This window comes from Tenebrio molitor, chromosome 6 (assembly GCF_963966145.1).
Source record: "Tenebrio molitor chromosome 6, icTenMoli1.1, whole genome shotgun sequence".
Taxonomy (NCBI): domain Eukaryota; kingdom Metazoa; phylum Arthropoda; class Insecta; order Coleoptera; family Tenebrionidae; genus Tenebrio; species Tenebrio molitor.
In genome coordinates this window covers 17,851,202-17,857,671 of record NC_091051.1, presented here as the reverse complement: position 1 = coordinate 17,857,671, position 6,470 = coordinate 17,851,202, and the positions used below count along the sequence as shown (strand labels likewise).

The window sequence follows — 6,470 nt, the reverse complement described above, 5'->3', positions numbered from 1 at the left end:
TCGTCAATACCAACCCAATTCCATTAAAATAAAAGTCCCTAGATGATAATTTTATATTTAAAAAAATTAAATTAATCAAACCGAAGCAGAAAAATTAGCATGTTACACTCGTTGCACAAGACATGTTGTCAAAATCGTTCCTTTAGAGCACTCCTCACTGCGTTCGTCGTGTTCTAAACCCTCTCGTTCGACAATAGACTGTCTTGTGCAACTCGTATAACAATATATGTACTATTATATTCATACAATAATTGTTATACGAGTTGCACAAGACAGTTGTTGTCGAACGAGAGGGTTTAGGGCACGACGAGCTTAGCGAGGAGTGCTCTAGGGATCGAGTTCGAGAACATGCCTTGTGAAACGAGTGTAATATGCTGTTTTTTCTATTTTGCACCTTTTGAGTCATTTTTAAACCAAAAGTAAGAATTTTAAAATTCTCGGAATTTTATGATGGTTGGCAAAAACACTTTGGGATATTCGCGCGTATTGGCTGACGCTGCCAGAATCCTCTGGACTTTAGAGGATTCTGGCAGAGGAGTCTGGCAGTACCAACATGGTAACCGCTATTATATACAGGCTTATTCTAAATGATTCTAGTCGAAGCAGGCCATGCCCGTATTATGAAATTTTTGCCGCTTTCAGTGAACTGTCAATTTTTGTCGAGGGGATTTTATTTATTTTTTTTAAATTAATGATTGAATCCAAAAATATTGAGTTGTTTTGCAACCAATTCTAAAAATATTGAGTTGTTATTTACATCATTTTGATGTTTTTTAATGTGGAGCTGCAACCATAAATGTTACAATCAGTTTTTACGCCTACTTCGACTACAATCATTTAGAATAACCCTGTAGAACCGCTTTCAGCTGTTACGATAGGTACTGTTTTTGGTATCGTAAGAGCTCTGTTATGAACGCAAAATAGAGAAAATTAAATTTTATACTTCTACAAAAATTTGAATCTCTTTAAATTTCTTAAGCCATCCGTTTGATTTTTTTTTAGATGAGACCTGAAATCACGCTTGATTGCTTGATGCTGTTGCTTTTATATTCGAAACTTCTTTTAAATGTTACTACAAGACAAGGAGAAAATGAAAACACAAAGATGTACCGGTTTTTTATATGTATTATAATCCAATACCCAATTTCTCTTTTTTCTAACAAAATTTGTAAGTTTTAGAACACGCAGAAGTGCACTTTATAATTCTTGTTGTTTTCTACTGTTGTTCCGAATAATTTGGTGGTGGATTTTGCGCAAGCTGTTGAGCAATCTTATTTTGGGCATCGATCCATATTCTCTGCGTCCACAATTGCAAGTTAGCTAGTTCCTCAGGCGATAAATGTGGAAGTACTGCGTCTTGTATTTGTGTCATCTCGTTCATAAGCGTTTGCTGTAGAGCCTGTATCTCGGGGGTTAACTGAAGCATTCCAGCGTTTATTGCGAGTTCGAGTTCCGCCAAAACTCGCGCATCATCAAGGGCCTTCCACAACAATTGTTGATTAACTTGGCTAGGTGTTTCTGCTTTTATTTCTTCAACTTCAGGTGAATTTCTCTTATATCCCAGTTGTCTGCGAGAGAATTTTTCACACGAATGTCTACTTCTTCCTGAAAATGTACAGTTGTCGTTTCAGTGTAGTATACATCAACAGATTCTTTTAGTTAATACAAGTCCCAGTGAATTACATACCGTAAACTACTGACAGAAAGTCAGTAGAACAGACGAAAAACAAACAAATTATGAGTGAAATCTTCATGACTGTATGTTCAGCTTCAAACTTCTAACAATACATCACGAGCTTTATACAAACTTTCCGACGAAAATTAAATTAAATGTGTAATTTCTTATTAATTTTATTTTCATTCTTAACGATTGGTCACAAATTTGTGGGTTTTATTGCCGAAATTAAGTACACTCCTCGTCGAAATATGATTTATCAAGAAATGTAAATCGTTTAACACATTTTTTTTTCGTTTCATTTTTGGTTTTACTAACAGTTTTTGTTGTTTAATTTTGTTGAAAATTTTAATTTTAATTTGCTGAATTGTGTCTTTCACTTAATTTGAATTCAATCGATTGTTAATTTTGGAGGATAGTGTACACTAGATTAACAATAAAATTACTGCATTAGATTTAGAAAAAAAGCTACCAAAAAATTTGTCACACCTCAATGTCTCAATAAAACACCTTTTAAAATTAATTTGCCTTCATCAAAAAGCGGAAATTATTACAGATTTATATTTATGGGGAGGTGACTTTTAATCTTCAATACTACATATTAAGAAAATTGTTCCTACTTTAATAAACTTGATGCATTTAAAGTTGCTCTTATGAATAGGAAAAAAGTTTAAAATTCAACCAACAATACTTTTTATGTTTAAGTAAATTCTGCAGCATAAAAAATATTCGACGATACCCGCGCGTTAAATGCTTATCTTATAACTTATAACATAACTCGTTTTTGTTTTAAATTACACTGTATTTTTTTTTTCATTAAAAAAACATTTTTTCAAATTCTAGTTGAAAAAAAAAAATAAAAATCAAGTAACCAAATTATAGACAGTAAAAAATCTATTCTAGTTGCTCAAAATTGCCTCTATGCTGTATTGGGTAATTGGGGGTATTTGACAGACTTGCACAATCCTTCTTCTTAACTCTTCTCGGGTACCCGGTGGGATCGAATAAACATTGTCTCGAATATTTCGAATGAATAGACAGAAATCCAATGGATTCAAATCTGGAGATCTAGCGGGCCCTCGAATAGGTCCGTTAGAGTCAATACATCGATCACCAAAATGATTATTTAAAAATGCAACATTCATGCATGAATTATGTGGTATGGCGCCGTTCTGATGAAGCAAGATTCTTTTCAACATTGCTAGTGGCATTTCATTCAGAAAGTTACTTATTTCGTTTGATAATAGAGGATGATATTTTGCTTGATTAAGAGTATCATCAATTAAAAAGGGACCCATTAGTATATCTCCAAAAATACCACACCACACGTTCCAGTTCCAGTGAGGATGGTTAGTTATTTCGATTAAATGCACCATTTTTGCCGAAAGTGCATTCATTGACTAAAGCACGTGACGGTAAAAAATAGGATCTTCTCTTCGCTTATTAATAAAGTAAGTACAAAATTCAATCCTACGCTGAAGGTCATTTCCAAAAAGAACAAGTACCTTTCGTACTATGTAGGAAAAAAAAGTATGTTTCTTGAGAATATGTTGAACTCTTTGTTGCAGATGGTAAGCAATTTCTCGGCTTGACGTTCAATATGAAGCAAAACATTTAATTCCAAATCTTCATCTTGAATTTCACGAGCTGTATTTCTAGGTTTTTAGAATGACCCAAAATTTCCTAAATTCCAGCCCACACAAGTCTTTGAAATGATGAGGAAAACTGTTTTCTAGAGAGTGGCAAAGCTCTTGCTCTGGTAAAGGTACTTCCGCATTCAATAATTATTTTTGCGCGTTTGTACTCTATTTGCTTGTTTATCACGTCTGTTTCCAAGACGGTAAGTTGTGTTTACCCGTTGCTAACGATAAATTCGACGGTAAGTAATTTGGTGTTCTAGAACGGTAAGTAAATTTATTCAAAATTAACCAATTATTATAATAATTTTTATGTAGACAGAAGTTGAAGACAAGATGTTGGCACTTTCTGGAAATTTATACTCATACAGCTCTTGTAGTCGGCCTTGCCGCTGCAATGAATTAACATTAGCAGACTTGCCGGGACATTAGCATTGTTAAAATTTTCATACCCTGAATTTTCCTTGTTTTCTGGATTACACATTGAGGTTGCTGGTTTCGAAAATTCTTTATTTGTGACACCATGAAGAATTTTTCTTGCAAATTGAATTATTGTTTTCGACACAATCTTCAATGTAGCCTTCAGCTGTACTTGAAGACTTCCAGCCTCCGTGTCTTTTCAGTCCAAGGAGGTCTTTACCTTGATTAGCTAACAATGTAGCTGAACTTCGAGGAAACGAGTGACTTCTAGTCCTAGCTTTCACTGGATTTCTTAGAAATCAGAGCCGAATGCACCCCACATTCCAAGTTTCTTTGATTTTTGATATTTTTGTCTTTACACCACTGCACAAATTTCAACATCCAAATTGGAGAAATTTCGTTTTGTAAACCAAATTTTATTATTATTAAATTTTTCATAAACGGCCTCATAACGTTTTCTTGATTTTATTGGCAGTAAATTTTGTATGGCCACATTTGCGGCTTCCCTAATCTTGGGAGGAGTACAACTGTACAAGAAATATCACTAATATCACTCATAGGTGGATATTGCACAAATATCTTCGAACAAAACTCACAAATTATTGCAAAAATTGAAGTGTCAAGTGAAGCAATTGTTTCTAATAACCAAAGGTCACTGCCTACTTGGTTTAATGTTCGTTTATGTTTAATGTATTAAAACAAAAAAAATTAAACTAATGTTCGTACAAAAAATATTGTACGAGCCACTTGCGTGAAGACATCTTCCGCTCATTCGCGCATTAATTAAAGGCACTTGCTCCTTCGTCCCTCGTGCTTTAAAAAAATACGCTCATGTGGGAGCATCGTCTTTCCGCACTTGGTTCGTAAATAACTATTAATAATAATATATATTTTTTTAATTGTTTATTCGTGTTAATATACAATATTGTATTAACACATGTCCCAAACGAAAGAAAAATCAATTACATACATAATAGTAATGACAGAAGAAGAAAAAATATATAAATAAATAAATAAATAAATAAATAAAAAAGAACAAATAAAACAAATTTGACTATTTTATTAGATGATCAAGGTCTTGAGACCTAGTACTGTATTGATGATAAGATGATAGTTTGGGGTATAGTTTCGGATTTTTAATAACATATTCTAAACATCTATATATGTATAAATATGGCGGGAAGAGTTAAGATTTTGTAGACCATATCCGTTTTTTTTTTAGGATCCTTGAAGATTTACTTTTATTATTACTCTCGCTAAATATGAAATCTTTCTTGATATTCTTGGTAGAATTGAGGAAGCGCACAAAATCAATATAATACTGAGAGGCAGTTCAGGGACACTTATATTACAGGGTGTCTCAGCTAAGACTTTCGAGCTTAATAACTCAGTTATTTTCCAGCGGATTTTTATGAAATTTAAAATGCAGATATTTTAGACGGTGAAGAATAAAATCCTATTAATGCAATCACCCAAGTGTTAAAAACATAATTTTTACATGCCTTTTTAAAATGTTGAATCAATTAAGATTTACATAAAAAATTGATCGTCAATAAAAAGTGCTGTAGGGAAAAACTCTCGTCCTTGAAAGACGTCTGGTTTGCAAGAAAAAAGCAAAAAACTGTGATAAACGTGGCTGCAAATGCAAAAACGTAGACGCGTATGAAACAAACGCGCAATTTTGCAGAATTTTGGTCATCCCTTTTCGCAGAAGCGCAGGTGACATATTTGACGTTTGCCTTGCTAACCTTACAAACACTTACAAAGTTAAAGACAACATTTGGACGTAATTTATTATACAGGATGCTTTAATACTTCCATAAAGGACTAAAACACGATCTGGATATTTTAGCTAGCTAATTTAGTTCACGGATGCTTCCTGTGTCTTCAAATAAATTGACGACTCTCTTAACCTTACATTTTGTAAAGCTTACATTTGGATAGTGTTCTACGAGAAAACGAACTGTGTCATTGAAGTTCTTAGGACACTCTCCATAGACATTTTTTTTTCTTTTTCAACAATATTGAAATTTCTGCCGCTGTAGTGTATTTTTAGAGTATGTATTTTCAATAAATTTTCACAATTTGACGTTTCTAATAAAGCGCGCCCAATTTTGACAGACTTTAAAGGGTGTACAAAATGTTCTTTGGCAATTAATCATCAATTGTTTCAAAAGGTAACTGCTCAAATACCTTCGAATTTTACATTAAATTTTTAACGACAAAATCTAATCTTTTCGTTGAATCAGACAAGTGATTTACTTAATTGTTTGTGTAGACCCCTATTTTTTAATGTTTAACAATCTAATAATAATCGCGCATAATTTTCGATAAAGGAAACATGTGTTAAAATTACATTTTTTAACTTGAGATAATTTTATTATTACTAATTGAACCTTCACGGTCTAAAATATCTGCATTTTAAATTTCATAAAAATCCGTTGGCAAATAACCGAGATATTAGGCTCGAAAATCTTAGCTGAGACACCCTGTATTTAGGTATATTTTTCCAAAATTCTTAACACAATTAAATTTTAAAACAATAAGTATTTATTTTCAGATTATGTTAAATTTAGTATGTACTGATTCTGGATCAGCATTGGCTGGACCCAGATCAGTTTTCGCTGAAGCCAGATCCGTAATGACTGAGTTAGTTGATTTCACACCTTTAATGACTGGAGGAATAATGATTTATGCTGTATAATTTCAACAGTTACGAGTAGGTGAATTGAGTCAGT

At 32.9% G+C, this 6,470-nt stretch overlaps 1 long non-coding RNA gene across 1 annotated transcript; it reads right to left on the bottom strand.

The window, feature by feature from the left end:
* Positions 1-1,107: 1,107 nt before the first annotated feature.
* LOC138133850 (uncharacterized) lies at positions 1,108-1,845 on the bottom strand. Its single transcript, XR_011160546.1, has 2 exons — positions 1,688-1,845; positions 1,108-1,605 (listed from the first exon to the last, which is right to left on the bottom strand). It is a non-coding gene; the product is annotated as an uncharacterized lncRNA (long non-coding RNA).
* Positions 1,846-6,470: the final 4,625 nt, after the last annotated feature.